The following is an 18479-nucleotide window of genomic DNA, read 5'->3' as shown; positions in this document are numbered from 1 at the left end:
CAGAGTTTTCATGTCCACAAACTTGTCTCTTATGATCAGAACCTAGTCCTACTGAAGTTTTAAGGCTCTGCAGCCTTAAAGGAGAAATCTGCCTTTTCACATCTTAAGGCTAGACTATAGAAAGCATAGTGTATTTTGCTTTTCCCTAAAATGGTTAATTTTCTACTTAACGGAGGATAAAAATAAACTTTTTTTATTTTTAAATTTAAGAAAAGACCAGTCTTCAAAGGCTGACTCTCTACTGATCATGAGAATGTACCCAAGATGCCTTTTCATTTCCATAGGTCTGAATACCTTCCTCTCACATTTACTGAGCTCCTTTGTGCCTACAAGGAACACACAATTTAGGGAGATTAGAGACCCTCTCACTAATCTCTCATTTTAAATAATTGAATGGAGAATTATAAATACATCACAAGGGGGTAGGTCTGGGTCTATGTCCGCTGGGTATTAACTTAGGAGTGGAGTTATGCAACCTATAAAAGAATAGTAATAAAGATAATTCTTTCATTTAGTAGAGGCTTTGGAACACATGGATTATTTTTTGTTTGTTTAGCTTGTCAGTCTTCTTTGTAAATGACAGAATGAGAGGTTAAAGGACACTAAAATTTTTAAAAATTCTACAATTCAACAAATCACATAAAAATAAAATGAGTTTTTTTTTAACATCCTAAGGTGTGAATATTTCAGTATTTCTTGAATTTAATTACACTGTTTTAAATTATCTTATTTCAGACAGATGTGGACCAGATGTCTTCAAAATATTTATTTTTTATTTGTAATTCAGAATTTTAACTTCTTTTTTACATATGGAAAAATATTATATATCAGCAATTGAATTTCTCATTTACTAATTATGTAAAATAAATCTGTAAATCGATTAAACTGCTATATGGAATATGAAAATTACATCATTCAGAAAATCTCATGAAAAATGACATCTGCAACCCTAAATGTGTTAATTCACAATTCAGTCAATATTTTCAGTACCATGAATTAAAACAAATGTATCTTCTAATTAACATTTTAAAACAGCATTTATAATCTTATGAAATTGGTAAGATCTTATAGAATTAGAGTTCTATAACCATTTCTTTTAAGCTCTATATGTCTCAGTTTGATTTAGTTCAAATAATAAAGAATGCAATGACAAAATGTTCATTGTTTTTTAAGATGATGCGTATTACATACATGTACCATTGGGAAGTTTCTGGATAGTTCTCATATGTACTACTGCTATGGGAAAGAACAAAGACTCAAAACAGTTTGAAAGTAAAGAATATGCCATATGCCATCTTTAACCACATCAATCAAATAGCTGCCACCTAATCTATAAAATGTTCTTTTAGTCTGATTCTCTAGGAAATATTTAGATGTAAAGATTGGAAATAATATAACATAATACATCTTAAAGAGGGAGTAACACCATAGGGAAATGTAGCCATTCAGTTCTCTTAATTTTTTCATTTTGAGTTCAAAAATTTTGGCTATGGATACCTAAGAGACCATATATTCTAAATATTTCTCTTTTTTGTTTTGGTATTAAAGTAAAAGTAGATGAGGTTTGGAGTTGGGAGGAGGTTTAATCGGGTAGAGCTGTAGTTCTTAAAAGATTCCAATGTGAGTATTTTCAAAGCAGCTGGCTTTATAAACCTCTATTTTCAGTGTTTTTATACAAGATAAATGCATTACAATCCTGCTGTATTCTTTAGCTATTTCCTATAGGTGGACAAAAGCTTTCATATTCAATAGTTACTTTGCATAAGAATACAAAAGAGATTTGTGTGAATCCCCTCTTTTTGTTTAAACCATAATATATGGCCAAATGTAAGGTGAGATTTTTCTTTCCCCAAGTTATCCCTCAGAAAAAGAGGCAACTTATACTAAAGTCCTTATAAAGTCATCTCATAATACCAGGAACTCTCTCAATTATTTTATTTTAAACAAAGTACTGTTTAGGGAACATGGATTAGCCCGAAACAACTGATGAGAGTTTTGGATGGTTTTAGCAATTATTCTTTTGATAGGACTGGTAAAAGCAGAAGCAAAGGAATTTAATATTGAGTTGGTAATTATTTTGAGAGACATGACCTAACAATTCTAAGTGCTGGATATTGTTGAAAACAAGTATTTTAAAGATCACTAAGAAAAGTAATAGAGTTAAGTGGTTACTGGAGATAAGTAGTAAGTAGGGTTTTTTTTCTTTTTTTATAGTTGGGGAAAAAATTTCCATCATACACAGTTTCACAAAGTCCCGCACCCCAAACTACTCAGACTCAATTCCAGATGACAGGTGGTGAAAACAGGCCAGCTGCCTGAAGAGGTGCCACCATTATAAAGTCAAGAATGCATGGAAGGGGGAATTGGATCAAAACTGCTTCATGAAATACAAGGGCGGGAAGAGAGCAATACTGCGAAAAATTATTACTTATGGTATGCATTTTAAAGTATTTTTATGTCTAAATTACATATTATAAATATAGAAGTTTATTTCATCTACGTCATGCAAACTTTAATCAATTTAGTTGAAAAAATTTTGGGGTTTTCTTTTTAGAAAAATGGGAAATTGCCTAACCTTCAATTATTAAAGATGTGTATAAATATTTGGCTACAGCCATATATCAAAGCATGGATAATATTCAATGGCAGAGCTCAATATATTTTGTTTAGTAAAGAACTCATTCTAGCTATCCAATGATCATTCATGGATTTTACCCCAGAGCCTAAGACAATAATGAACCCATTGAGCATAATATGTGAATTTGTCTTAAATTCCTTTCTAGAAAACTTAATGTGAAACTCTCATACATATCATTTTAGAATAAAGTATTAAATACATAGAATATGGGATTTAAAGATAATATACTGAGTGCCCCTTTCTGCTAACAGCTAACAATATTAAACATACATACAATAGTATGTCCAATTCACTACAACCATATTTTATGGACTCCTAAACACTCTTATTCTCATTCATTGCTGGTAGAAATGTAAATTGAAACAATCTTTTAAAGGGTAATTTGATAATGCAAATAATAAGCCTTAAAATATACGTAACTTTTACCCAAGTAATTGCAATTTAGAAAACTTATTCTATAAAATAATTAAAGATGTGCACAGAAATTCAGCCAGAGAATGTTCACAGCAACATTGTTTATAATGGCAACCATCTGTAAATGACCTAATGGAATGATAAGTAAACGTATTTTGACATACATATATGATGCAACACCATGTAGCCATTAAAAATAATGTTGCATAAATATACTTCTTGAAGTAGAAAAATATTCAAGAAATACTGTTAAGTAAAAGGGAGATGACAGAGTAGCATGATCTGTACGATCTGTTTTTCTAACACAAATGAATGTATATGTCTAGGAAAAAGTTTGGGATAGGTATACCAAAAGTTAACAGAAATTATCTTTAGGGGTTGTTATGTTTCTTTTTTTTTTTTTTCCTTTTGGCATGTTTTCTACTTTTTCTTTAATAAACATTTTTATAGAAGTCATTTTAATGCTTTTAAGAAATTATCCATCTCTAATATTCCACCATAAAATTACTAGATTTTTTGCTCAGCCCCAACATTTCCAGTATTTACAGCAGCATAATTCCTCCTTTCCTATGACCCCTATACATCTGACAGCTGCCAATCAAGACAACTTAAGCCTTCACAACATATTCCAGAAGATAAGTCAGGGTCCAAGCTTCCCAACAATTTCAATACTCTTGAGTAGTAAGAATGAAACAGTCTGGCTGCGAATTCATTCCTCTGCACCACCATTATGGCAGAAGAGACCAGCGCAGAAATATTTCAAGCTTACTGGAAGCAGTAGATACAGCAAGAACAGCTTTTATTCCCAAATATTATTCAGAACATTTAAAAAGCATAAACTGTTTCCATGTGTTTTTTTATTCCTATATCTGTTCTCTCTGTGTGTTGCCTTTCCAGTTTAGTTTCTTAGAGCTAAATTTCTTCTTATTCGTCACTTAACATTCATTCAGTAAATATTTATTGAGGATTTCTAAGTTCTCCATACTTGTCATTTACACTGAACTGTTATCCTTTATTTTTCCATATAACTTTATACATATTGGATACAATCTCTTTAGTTTCTTCTCTTGCTTGGGCGGAACACTGGCTCTTTATGAATGCTATAGTGTTCCCAAGAGCATGTCACCCTGGCTTGAGAGCTCCATGAAGAAAGGATAAATGTTATTTGTTTTGTTTACTACTAAGTACCCAGTACCTAGCTGAGTAATGGTAGCTATTACTTGTGTTCATCAATATCCATTCATTCTCTCTCTGAGCACACAGAAGACTCCATCTTCATCTTCTTTCATTAGTATAAGGACACAGGAGTAGTTCTGGACAATGGATTGATATATGCAACTTTCAGACAAAATATCTAAAAGCAGTTCTGGCTATATCTTTCCCTGCCGTGGTAGACATTAAGACGTCTTATGTTAAGAGGATTGGTTTTAAAGAGTGATGCCGTCTGGGTTGCCACATGGAGGAGAATTGCCCTGTAAAGCCACCTAAACATGCAGCAGACTTTGAGTAGGTGAGAGAAATGTACTTTCATTGGGTTTAAGCAACTGAGATTTGGGGTGGGAGAGTGTCTTCATTACTGCAGCATAATGTGGCCTATCCTAACACATTATCTGTGGCATAAAATTAACTTCTCTATAAATATTTGTTGAATAAATGAAGGTGTAGGAAAAGCGAGTTACATTTATAGAGTTCCTGTTACATTCCAGATTCCATGTTAAGCACCTGATCATAATCTTACTTAAGCCTCTCAACCAAGTGGTCATACAAATATAACTCTTCTTCCTTTATTTAAGATCATACAGAAGAGACTAAGTCTGCATCTGAAATCACATCTAATCACTATGAAGTCATTTTCTTTTAGGCAGTCTTTGACTTTTTTTTTCTTCCCACATATAATCAGAGGAGAAACAGAGTTGGTGCCTTTAGCCCCTAGTAAGATTTCCAGATCATTAAATCATAAACATTCTTTAGTTTCTTGTTACTTGAGATTCAAACTCATTGGATAATAGATAGCAATAAGGATATGGAGAAGTAATATGAAATTATATCTCCAACACAATGGTTTTAAATGTCTTCTCCTTTCTGATATTCTGCTAATCTGCATCTTTACATCCCATTAGGAAATAGCACTTCATTTCCAAATTCAATGATGTGTTCCTTATTCAAAAACATGAACCTTCTGTTTACCACCCTGTGCTAGCTGTTAGAATTACCAACTTCTCCACTATGCTTTCCAGGGCTGCACACTCTTCACTCCTCTCTGCATGCCTGACACACCAAGGATCAGCTTTGTTTTTCCTCCACACCTGCAGCTTCTGCCTCCTACGTGGTGTGTCATGGTGCTTTGAATATAATTCAGACAGTAGTCTCATTACCCATTGATTTCTCAGCTTCTCTCTGTCTCTCTTGCTCTTGTTTTCTCTCTTTTGCCTACTACCAGTGCTTTCTCTAACCCTACAGGCACTCCTCACCATCATTTTGTTATGGTTGACCAAGACCAATCACATCCATGTGGCTTTCCGCAAATGTTCATACTGCATTCCACCCTTTAACTTTGTTTCTTCTGAGAGGGTGAAAAGGATAGTCCAGAGAGAACTGGCTCTGCCTCTGTCTAGCAGTAGACCCATAAGACCAGCAGACACATTACATGACCTTGTACAATCTCAGTTTCTTCATCTTTAAAATGGGATAACAATAACTACATTTAATAAGTCTACTGTGAGGAATGAAGAAATGTCTGGCATCCTGAAGAATACAATACACTCTCATTCTCTCCATCTTTTGTATTTGTTGTTATTCCAATGTTATAAATTTTAATCAATTTATTCCATCTCTACTCCCCTGAATCCAAAGACAGTCAAGATGCTAAGATGTTTTATTTTCATTGCTCAGGAAAGACATGGGCTGGGGGAGAAGGGGAGGAAGCCCCTCAATCCAAAAAAAAAAAAAAAAAGCAGTTTTCTTGGGTGTTTACAGAAGCTAAAACCCCTTCAAACAGGTACCAATAAGTAGGCAAAATGCTATGAAACTGTAGTGTGCACCTTCTGACACCGTGTCTGAACTCCACTTCCAGAAAAGAAACACAAAGTACTGATGGAGAGAAGCGGAGGAGAGCAGAGTTCTGAGAGTCCCAGAGGCCATGCACTATGCTTCCTGGGAAAGAAGCATGACTCCAGAGAGTGAATGTCTGATGTCATTGGGCAGACAGTACTGGAAACAGTCTTGAGAGATTCCTGAGCCCTGGTGGGCATAAAAGTGGAAGTGTGGCTTCTGTGAGTGTCATGGAAGGATCACAGAGCTGTAGGCAGACAGAAGCAAGGGATCCATCCTCAATGGCCCATGAGGAAAGGGGACCAGGAAAATGCAAGATGGAGAATCTTGAACTGCTGGAGATTTCTATCATCATATTGAAATCGGCCATCATACAGAAATAAAGTTATAGAAAAATAAAATTCTATGTGTATCAGGGTTTCATGCCATCTGCACATTCATATTCTCAATTTTCCTTTTAATGGCAGAAAGAGAGATGTCTGTCTTCCAAAAATTCAAAGTCCGTGAGCACTCTAAGATCTTCCATTTTGTTTTTTTCTCATATTCAGTTTCCTTCCTAAAGTCTGTGATCCTACCCCTACTCCACAATTTGTCATTCATGTATTTGGCATTTTCAAAATACCCCTTTACCCAATAATACTATTGACAAGAAAGTTTTCGATAATGTACTGTTTCTGGGTGACTTTTCACAGATCATTTCACCTTAGCTATGTTCCTCTTTCCTCTACAGCTTTGCTGTTCCCATTCTCATTTTCTTGGATGAAGGTGCTCTCTAAAAATACCAATTTCCAGCTTTGCCCTCTTTCATTCTCATGCTTGTTATGCTCTCTCCTATTTCTGACACCACTGACTGTAATCTGTCTGCTTAGAAATGATCCTTGCTTGGTTTCCAAATACTGTATTACAATGACAACCTAATAACCTTCTCCCCAATTAAATTTTCCCACTCATTACATCCTGAAGGCCACGCAGTGAGAACCATATTCAACAAATCTTTTTTCCTACTAGGTCCACTCCACAACAGATTTCTTCTAAATCTCTCCACTGCTAAAAGCTTGGACTACCCAGGTGGTTTCTTTTCAACAGTGATGTCCAATCTCACTGGATATTGTATACAGTAATTTGTATTCAGCTGTCTAACTTGCCAATGAATTCCCTTTCTTTGCAACTCTGGCCAGTAAGCATGTAGACATGCATGCCTGAAAGAACTGGTGGGCCATGAAGTGTCTTAATTAAGAGGAATTGAGTCTTCCCTACTCCTGGGATGCTACTTAAGCAGCAGCCACCATCCCACATAATTTAAAAACAGCACAATGTATGTTAATTACTTCCTCTCAGACTTGGGAGACTCTACGGAACTAAACTTTCCTCTCTCCAGTTCATTACTAAGTCTTTCCATTTTCTGTAATCAAGTTTCTCTTTGTCAAACGCAGTGATTGGGTCTGTAAATTCAAACTGACTAATCATTTGGATTTTCTTGTGGATTTAATACTGTTTTCCTCCAAGAAACATGTAGGAAATACATTCAAAACTGTTTGCTAGTTATCCCGAGAGCTGCCTCTGCAGTCCAGTTCACCTACTCTATTTAGAAATTCTCCCAAAGTCCAGTTTAGGAAACTCTTTGATGTTTGCAAGAATTGTAGTATTTTTACCTCTTGGATAGGATGATGTATGATTCTTATTTCCGGCTTTACTCTGATAACCAGGGAGCTTACAACCATGTTCTAAAGTGCTCAATCTCAGCAACTATTACATGGAAATCATAGTACTGAAAAATATAGTAACAGAATTAAAAAAAAAAACCCTCACTGGATGGGCTGGGTAGTAGAAAAAGGATTACAGAGGAAAGAATCAGTGATTTTGAGAGCAACAGAGTTTACACAATGTGAACAACAGAAAGAAAACAGACTCAAAAAAAAAAAAAAAAAGAACCAAACTTCAGGGACCTATGGGATAAAAACAGAAGATCCAACATGTGTATTATCAGAGTCCCAGAGGTGACTCTTTTATTTTTATAGCTGCATGTGAATCTATAATTAATAAAAATTTCAATTATAACAAAATACATGCCCATTGTAATAAAATCCAAATAACTGAGAAATGAATAAGCACTGAAAGCTCTCATTCCTCACCCTGCCTGATCCCACTCCTCAAGTGTAACCACCACCAACTACTGTTTGGTGAGTAGGGTTCCGGACCTATTTCTATGCATATGCAAACATATAGACTTGTGTAAGCATATTTTTACAATACCTCCCTCATTTTATAAATGAGATCAACGTCAGTCATGTAATTTGCATTTTCACCAAATATATAACAGAACATCTATCTACATCAGTACATATAGATATCTCATTTTAAAATAGTTCTAAAACATTTCACAATTTTTATATAAAGTAATTCTCATACTAACGGACATTTAAATTGTTTCCAATTTTTTGATGTTTCAAACAATACTAAAAGTGACATCTAGCTCTTCTTGTAACATTCAAATTTTTATTTTCTGGAGTTTTTCTTTTTCCTGTATCTAATAAATGTAGCCATTCCAAATCTCTTAGTGAGGCCTCTTTTTTTCATTCCTATCATGTTCATCCTCCTTTTGGAACTAACCTATTTTCTTTCTTCTTTTTTTTTTCAGCAAAACAAGGTTTTTTTTTGTTTTTTTACGTTCAGAGGTACATGTGCAGGTTTGTTACATAGGTCAATGTGTGCCATAGTGTTCTAATTACATCTGCACAGATCATCCTATCACGGAGGTATTAATCCCAGCATCCATTAGCTATTCTTCCTGATGCTCTCCCTCCTCCCCCAGCAACCCTCTGACAGGCCCCAGGTTGTGTTGTTTTCCTCCATGTGTCCGTGTGTTCTCATTGTTCAGCTCTTATTTATAAGTGAGAACATACACTGTCTGCTTTTCTGCTCCTGTCTTAGTTTGCTGAGGAAAATGGCCTCCAGCTCCATCCACGTTCACGCAAAGGACATGATCTCTTGGAACTAACCAATTTTTAGTTTTACCTACTCATATCTGTTACACTGCAAGTTCCTCGAGGGCAGAGGTCATATTGTTGTTTAACCTCTGGTTCCCTGTCTAGTACATAGTCTAAAAAGTTATTAAATTGAACTGACTCTAAATCTAGATCAAGTCTCTGTGAGTCTCATCTTTGTATCCCTTCCTCCTGTGTGTATTTTGCTATTTATGTAACCAGATATAGAGAATCTTCACTTGATGTCAAAGACAACTCATCTGTAACACTTAAAAACTAAACTGCTGCCCAATCAACATGTCACCAACCTAGCCATTTCTTCTTTCACAAATAATTTAAGATATGTTTGCTCATCTCCAGTTTATAGTACAATGTTTTCACCTCATACCTTAACATCACTGAGCTTCCAACTCTCTCTGCCAATCCAGCTTCCAAAAGACTATTACATTATCCTTTCCAACATGATTTTCCTCCAAAATCTCCTAATTATATACTAACTAGAAACCATTAAAGTGAAATTAAACTGCCCTATCCACCTCGAAGTATTTCCATCATTCTCATCCTCTCCCTCTCTGCTGTTTGCAATCCCTTGCTCTTTTGCGTTTGAAACACATCCTCTTCTGTTCTCAGCCACTCCTTGAACACAGCTTACTTTGAATTTGTTACTTGCAGTCATCCCTGAGAAATCCCATATCACTCTGATTTACTCCTGCACTAACATTCATATACTACTGATGATTTCATGAATGTGTTCTTGTATATTATTTCATATTTATTTGTATGCTGTTCCCTTATAATTAGTCTGAAAGCCCGACACATCAGAGAAACTCTTTGACTCCACAAGTTGGCAGGTACTCAAAATACGGCTTTAGAATGAATGAATGAATGATGGCTGAATAGAGCCAGTTATATTTTTAAAACTATGGTAGGATAGGTCTATGAAATGATATGAAGAAACATGTTTTTTTTTCTTAAATGGAGAATTAAACATGGTTTGGAATTATTAGACACTGTTCATCAGAATGGATTTCGATTCTTAATAACAGGTTTTCATATTCAGTTGTGGACATTTTGTCATGTCTAGAAATGACAAAGTCTTCAATCATGGGAAGGAATCTTAATTTGAGGAGAAAAAGCCTTCCAAAACTTGTTTCTGATTTTAAAAATGTTAAAATAGAAATGGACAGAGTGATTAATAAGAAATCACTCCAATGTAAAGAAAATGGCTGAAATTCTGTGTATTTTAAGTTTTATATCTTGTTTCTAGACCCATATTGAGACTGCTGTGTTTTTTGGCTGACACAGAGATCTCATAGAAGAGACAGTCTCCCTTACTCAGCAGCAACTGCTAAGTATACCAGATTGTCATGGCAATGACTGTGGACAAGGGCGAACACAATATGGAATGTTTGTTCTATAAAGACTTGTTCAAAATGACGTGTTCTTGTTGCTACATATGTTGCATTTTTTTTCATTTTATAAACAGAATTAATTACAAGTCTCTCTTCTGTATTCTCACAAATGGGATAAATCTCTATTACTCTACTTAGTCCCTTTCATGGACTTTCCATTAGTCCCAAAAAGAAAAAGTTCAACCCCAAACCTTGTTACCCCAGGTTTTTTGTGGCTCATTATTTCAGGTTATTAAGAACTAATCACATTAAGTTCTGAAGGTAGACTGAATACTTACATGGAAAAGAATAAGATATTCTGAATATTCTAATTACATCAAATGCTATAAATTATACTGTCCAAGAAAAGGTTCTCGAGAATGAGAAGCCTCACGAAACAAAGCATTATTTAACTAAATATACTTACTGCTAGTGGGTATTAGAACAATTTATTTCTTATTTATTTTATTTTTTTGAGACTGTGTTTCACTCTTGTTGCCCGGGCTGGAATGCAATGGCGCGATCTCAGTGCACTGCAACCTCTGTCTCCCAGGTTCAGGCAATTCTCCTGGCTTAGCCTCCCAAGTAGCTGGGATAACAGGCATGTGCCACCACATCCGGCTAATTTTTTGTATTTTTAGTAGAGATGGGGTTTCACCATGTTGGCCAGGCTGGTTTCTAACTCTTGAACTCAGGTGATTCACCTGCCTTGGTCTCCCAAAGTGCTGGGATTACAGGTGTGAGCCACCACACCTGGCCACCAGAAAAATTTAGTTCTGGCAAAAAAAAAAAAAGAACAGATTAACAGAGGCTGGGTGCGGTGGCTCACGCTTGTAATCCCAGCACTTTGGGAGGCTGAGGCGGGTGGATCACTTGAGTTCAGGAGTTCTTGACCAGCCTGGTCAGCATGGTGAAACCCCCCTCCTCTAAAATACAAAAATTAGCTGGGCGTGGTGGTATACGCCTGTAATCCTAGCTACTCAGGAGGCTATGGCAGGAGAATTGCTTGAACCTGGGCAGTGGAGGCTGCAGTGAGCTGAGGTCATGCCACTGCACTCCAGCCAGGGAGACTGAGTGAGACTCTGTCTCCAAAAAAAAAAAAAAAAAGAAAATAGAATAGATAACAGCTAATAACCAACTACTTTAGATAGTGTATTTAGTGAGAGATCATTTTAACAAAATTAGCTTCCTTTAGAGATGTAAATAAAACCACAGGTAGAAAAGAAGCTATTCAAAACCAATAATAAATTAATGTATGACTAATTTTAAATGCATATTTTTGTCAGAATAATTGAAGTAAAATAGCTAACATGAGCTTTAAAGCTTAGCTGAAAGAGGTTTCAAACCCTAGTTCTGATATTAGTATCTGTACTTGAGGGCAAACTACCAAACCAGTCTAAGACTTAATTTCCTTATCTGTAGCAATCTGTCTAATAAGATTCACTTCAAGGAACAGTTGAGGGGATTAAGTGAAATGATGTATGTGAAACAATTTATGGTGCCAGGCAAACAGTAAATACACAATTAAGAAAGGCTATTATTATTATCATAATTGTTATTTTATTCTTCATTTACTAAGCTGGAAATTTAAGAATCTTCTAGTGAGTTTTATAGCTACCATAATTGGTTAAAAACTAAAGTTTGCTAAAATTTATAATCAGTTATTTATAATAAATTTAATGTACCAGTTTTGAGGTTTTAATGTTTACCTTGAATTACAAATAGAGGCATCTAAAGTACCAACAGATACATATGCAAATCACACAGTGAGCACTCAGTAAATGGCCATTTTTATTTATAACACAGTTACAAATATGATTTAAAGTAAAACTTTTATTTGTGTAAAAAGACACACATGTCCATAACAGAGTTTTTCTTCTCAGGATTGTACCTCTACTCTTGTCAAATGCCACCATTAATCTAGCCACCAAGCCACGATTAACCTAGTCACCTTCATATCAATCATCAGTCCTTGACCAAACTGCTAATTACCACCAAATGTATCTTTCTTTTCCTGATAAAGATGTTCATCATTCCTTCTCATATTGTTTATAACACTGTACCAAGTCACCTTCCTAGAAAAGTGACAACTGAAATTATGGAAGTAAACTGTCATTTTCCTCTTCTCTTAGGAGTTACCTCAAAACATAATCTAGAAATAGAAGTACAAACATCATCTTTCAGAACAGTAAGATATCAAAAACCGTAAATCGCACAAGAGGTAAAAAAGCTGCCATATCCGATAATGAAGACCAAATAGATGTGCAGATGGAAACCGAGAGAGGATACCCTTAGATTTTTCAGAGGGCCAGCAGAGGGTTCCCTAAGCGGAAGGGTACTCCTTGAGTGCAAAGCTAAAAATCTGTTCTTAGCAGAGAATCAACAGGGATTGCAGGTTGCTGGTGCTAAGAGTTTCCCTGTGCCTGTGATATGGATAGGAGACAGGGAAATACTGGTTAGAATAGGATGGTGTCCCTGGTGAGGACTCCACCTTCAAGCCTGGACCTGTGGCCCAAAGTGAGAACTAACCCTGTTTTCCTACTCAAAATGCAGCCTTTTGGCCTGCCCTGCTCTCTATCCTGTGCCCATTAGAACCTCAGATCCTAGACTCAGTGGACACGCACACACACACGCACGCGCGCGCGAGAGAGAAGCATCTGAACATCAAAGGAGAAGAAGCAGCTGGATGTTGGAGACTATGGTTAGAGAGGAGTCTGGCTGGGAATGGTCAAACTCCAGGGAAAGATTACCTTCCTTCTCCACCCTCTTTCCAGCTCCCTTTCCCACTGAGAGACACTTTCACCACTCAATAAAGTCCTCCACAGTTACCACCCTTTATCGTTCATGTGACCTGATTCTTCCTGGATGCCAGATAAGAACTTGGGTGCCAAGAGGGCAGGATATAAAAAGCTGTCACCCCGACCCTCTTCTGAGCTTGTTAACCTTAGCCATCCACAGATGGCAAATGCTAAAAGAGCACCAATTGTAACACATTTCCTCTGGCACTCTGGGGGTCACAGACACCTCCTCCTGGATGGCAGAACTAAAAGAACGTTGTAATGTGCTTGAATACTGCTGTGGGGCCTGCACAGAGCCTATTCCCCCAATAGAGAAGCAAGCAGCTGGTTCTAGTGTTCATTCACTCCAGTTCCCACACCTGCTGGCTTGTGTGCTCCCTCCCGTAAGGGATTGAGCACAGTGGTTGAGTAAAGGAGCCACCCCTATCCCAAGTCCCATGAAGAGTTCAAGGGAATTCTCCTATTTCATCTATTTGAATCTTGAGGAACAGAGCATGAAGTACTAAGGAAACTATCAGAAAGAGAAGCCATATTTTTAGCAAGAAATAATAATCATATTTTCCAGGAGGATTATACAAGTACATTGGCTGGTACAAGAAATAATTTTCTTCTGACTATGCAATTTATTAATATGTTCATGGAATAAAGTGACACTGGAAGTTAAATCTCCCACATATATCTTTAAATAAAGGTAATCTTTTAAAAGGTTTTAGAAACCAGAAGGATTTAACTCAGATTTTATGACAATATATTTTCTTTTTTGAAAATGGAAACTGTATCATGCTTTCTAAATGAAAAACTTTACTCCAATATTCAGTATCATGTATATATTAATTTACAATGCCATTTTATTTAGCAAAATGCTCACACATACTATAGAGAGCAGTATGTATTTAAGGGGCAGAACTAAGACATTATTATTATTATTATTTTTTGAGATGGAGTTGTGCTCTTGTTGCCCAGGTTGGAATGCAATGGTGCAAAGTCGGCTCACTGCAACCTCCACCTCCCGGGTTCAAGCAATTCTCCTGCCTCAGGCTCCTGATTAGCTCTTACAGGCATGTGCCACCGCACTGGCCAGTTTTTGTGTTTTTAGTAGAGACGGGGTTTCTCCATAGTGGTCAGGTTGGTCTTGAACTCTCAACCTCAGGTCATCACCCACCTTGACCTCTCAAAATGCTGGGATTACAGGTGTGAGCCACCACACCTGGCCTAATTGTTCATTTTTAGGCATAGAGTTTCTTCAGTATTTATTCTAATTTTCCTTTACATCTTTATAGTATGAATATTTTTTTAAAGTTATTCAGACTTAAAAGCTAGTGCATATTTAGTACATTTTAGATTTGGGAAGTATTAAAATGAGGTACAACTTCACCATTTAAATTAAAGAAATTAGTGGTTATATCTTTGTTGCATTTACAGTACCAGTAAGTAATAAATGCCTTGTATTGACTGTTTTCATCTGTCAACTGGGTTCTCAGTAATAAGGAGGTAAACTCTTTCCTTGAATATCAATTACCTTTAGGAAGGATGTCAGGCAGACCAGCTTTATATTCAAAATAATCTTTAACAAAAAATTGTGGTATAGCTCAAGGGTCCATTTAATTGGTATTAATTTTTACAGTATATTATTTAAAATGTAAAAATTAAGGACAACAGCAAAATCTCTTACCTAGTCAGAATTTTTTGCCTCAAAAAGAATATCCTTACCTGAAGTCAGGAGTTCATTTGATGGAGAAGAGCTGAGCACTTCATGTGCCAGACAGACTTTGTACAAGATATTGGAATACATTTATAATTAATGAGGACAGGAGATGCCCCCCTCAAGGAATCTAAATTCTAATCAAGGAGAGTGGCTGCTCCTCTCATCACGTTCTATGATGTTAGAGATAAGGAAAAGTCCATTGTTCACCAAATTGTATCTACTATTATTAACAATGTCTGAAATTCCTTAAGGCTGGAACCTTTTCTAGGTGTAAGTAATACCATCTTAGCAAGGTACTTAGTTCACAGCAGGTTCATCCTAAATATTATTTGACGGATGGATGGTTAGATGGATAAGTGAAAATTCCCTTTTTGGGTTTCATTTTGGAAAAGCAGAATCTCTTTCAAAATGTATAAACCCTTGGGGACATAACACATTAAGATATTAGCAAAAATGTACACATTACTGTGATTTAATCTAAAAATATAAACATGTATGTGTGTATCTCCTATTCTTTTGGGCCTAATTAACAGATCACTAAGAGAATGTAAGTTCAGCTGGTTAAAGGAAGATCAGGAGGGGAAAATCTTGCAATGCAATGAGTGTATACAGAGGTTAAGAATTATGTGAAATATCAAACAAAAGTATGTTTTGGGCACCTGGGCTAGAATGCCAAAAAGAGGGTAAATAATAAATAAAAGTGCAACTGGGCAGTGCCTGCTATGGAAAAACTTCCTCCATTTCACATATGGTGAAGGCTGGTTCTTAAAATAAGGATTAGGTCTGCAACAGGTTATGCTTTTAAAACGGCCTCCAGCTGAGAGTCCTGGGCTCTGGCACAAGAGAAGACAAGCGCTCTTTCTACCACCTCGAGTAGGGGCCGGGGATATCAAGCTGCCACCAACTTCACTGCAGCCCAAATGCAGCCCCAAACACCAGGGATCATGTACACCAGACTATTCACCTTGATTTTAGAGTTGCAAATGGAAACGTGAAGACAAACACTGTTTCCATTTCTAGTTGAGTCTTTCTAGACTCCATGAATACAGGTTCACATTCAGATTAAATCACTGTTCTCCTTTGCAACGTATGTGGCTCAGGAGCTGGGAAGTAACATGTCTAATGGAATCCCTCTTTCAATTATTCTCACCTCAGTGAAGTGTTGCCTGACTTTTCTAGGCAGAATTAGTTGCTTCCTCTTTTGGGTTTTCACTTACTATGTTGTACTGCAATGACTAGGGAGCTCTCTGAGGCAAGAGTCTCAAAAGAAGTTATATCAATACATGTATAGAAGGATAATATTTGAAGTATTAATCAATTTATTTAATGTGCTTCCTCTCTTGGTATTTCCTATTTTGCACATCCATTCCTCCCTTGCTCCACAGCAACAAGGGAAAGGATATTCTCTAGCCTCTGCCCTTAAGGTAGGGTTATTAAACAGCAATGCCAGGAGAAGACAAACAATTATTTATTTCTACTTTAAAATCCTGAGGCTGAGTTGTAAACAACAGTTTTGAAGAGTAATACCAAATAGGTTTTTCTCAACACTCTTCCTAACTCTCTCAAATTCCCACACCCCCAAAAACACTAAAAAATCTGTGGGCTGGGAAAGGTGAATTGGAGAGCCTGTTAATACTCTTGATTGGACACCCAAGGCTAAAAACTGGGAAAAACAGGGTGGCAGAGAATCAGTCTGATGGAAGAGTGACCATGGCCTGTGCCTTTTCCTTTAGAACCCAAGGAGGCAGCAGCTTTGCAGGCACTCCTGTGGCCACCATGGCACGGGGACAATTGAGGAACATAAATAGCCTGGGTTAGTGAGGACTAAAAGCAAGCTTACTGTTTTCTGAGGTCTATGGAAACAGGAGAGCAACCACATTTTCCAAGCCCAGGCACAAGATAAAGGAGTTACTTGATAGAGCCAGCATGACATAGGTGGTGCTGTGTCATGCTGAGGAACCCCTGCAGTGCACACTGGCATGAATCATGCAACCTGTGGACAGATGGGAACTTAAGACATCAACACTATGAGGTGATCACTAAGAATCGGGCAGGACAATATTCTTTTTAGAGGATGCCAATGTGGCCATATGCCAGTTGAGACCAAGACATCTTCCTTGATGCTCCTAAGTATTCTTAGAACTTAAGTTGAGTTAAAGAGAAACACAGATTAGTAACAGCAGCAAAAATGTATACAGGATATCACTTTTATGAATTAGGAACTTCTCTAAGACCAGTGGTTAGATTAAATCATTTCATCCTTACAACTCTACGAGGTAAGTATCATTCTTCTACTTAATTTACAGAAGGAGAAACTAAAGCTTAGTGAGGGTCAGCAACTTGCCCACATTGCTTAAGGTGTTCAGTGGCAAAGGTCAGAACTAGGACTCAAACCAGGCAATCTGGCTGCACAGAATGTGCTCAAACACTACAATCTGGTTTATGTAGGCACTGGGGATGCCAACTTCCTTACCCCTTGTAAATATGTGTTGGGAACAACTGAATGAGTGAATGGTTAGGGCTTGGGTTCCTTGTATTTGGTGCTACAGTTCAAGTTTATTTATCACGGTTCTTATGCTAAATTAAAAACGTTAATTCTTTCATCTTTCAGATGCCCTTTTAGGGTCACAGTACTTGAATATGTTTTTGAATAAATGACTTGTATATAAAATATCTTAGGTTAGGGAATTAGTGTGGCTTGCTTTTACTGTAATTTAACTTAAGACATTCCTACTGATTCACCTTTCCCAAGCCCAAATCTGATTTTGAGATACTCTGTTTTATTTTTCTTTACCTCTTATTTACACCATTTACTATAATTATCTTAGTCAATCTTAGTGTTTTTAATCCTTACATATCTAAATAATCCACATACATACTTAAGACTTTCTAGTTCCTACTCTATCTCCTATATTAAACAATTTAAAATAATATATGATTGATTCCTCAATGTAATAAATTTACATTATTTTAATATAATAATTTTTTAATGTAATAAATCAATTCATAGAACTGACTGGTGATAATCATGAAGCTAAAATACTAAAAAGTTTAAACATATAAAGCTTTGTTTTATTTAACTCCCAAAGAAGTGTGGTCAAGATAAACAGACTCGAGGGGGCAGGTTTACAAAAGACAGAAAGGGACATACGGGGTAAGTTCCCTTTCCAAAACACCCATCTCCTCCAATCACCAGCCTTCAAATGTCATGGCAACGAAAGCATGAGTGGTCCTTACAGAATGATGATGATTAGGCAGACATGAAGGAGGAAGGACAGCATTGCAGGTAAGGAGCAGAACATGAGTAAACACATTGAGTTGGAAAAAAAACCCTACTTCCTGGTTGGAGATACCCACACATGTATACATGCATATATGTACACACATATATACACACATGTACACATATATGTATATTTTTCAAGAACATAGTCAAATCTTGAGATTTGACTAGAAAAGTGAGATGTGGCTATATTGCACAACAGAAGTTGCCAAGTG

At 36.5% G+C, this 18479-nt stretch overlaps 1 protein-coding gene across 1 annotated transcript in view; it reads right to left on the bottom strand.

Moving 5' to 3' along the window:
- The window catches only part of GTDC1 (glycosyltransferase like domain containing 1), a 406979-nt gene that overhangs the window by 26545 nt on the left and 361955 nt on the right, over positions 1 to 18479 (bottom strand).

This window comes from Aotus nancymaae, unplaced genomic scaffold (assembly GCF_030222135.1).
Source record: "Aotus nancymaae isolate 86718 unplaced genomic scaffold, 86718_ANA_hifiasm-v0.15.2.pri h1tg000029l, whole genome shotgun sequence".
Lineage (NCBI taxonomy): Eukaryota > Metazoa > Chordata > Mammalia > Primates > Aotidae > Aotus > Aotus nancymaae.
Note: the sequence above shows the minus strand (reverse complement) of the source record. Positions and strands in the feature narration are given on the sequence as shown.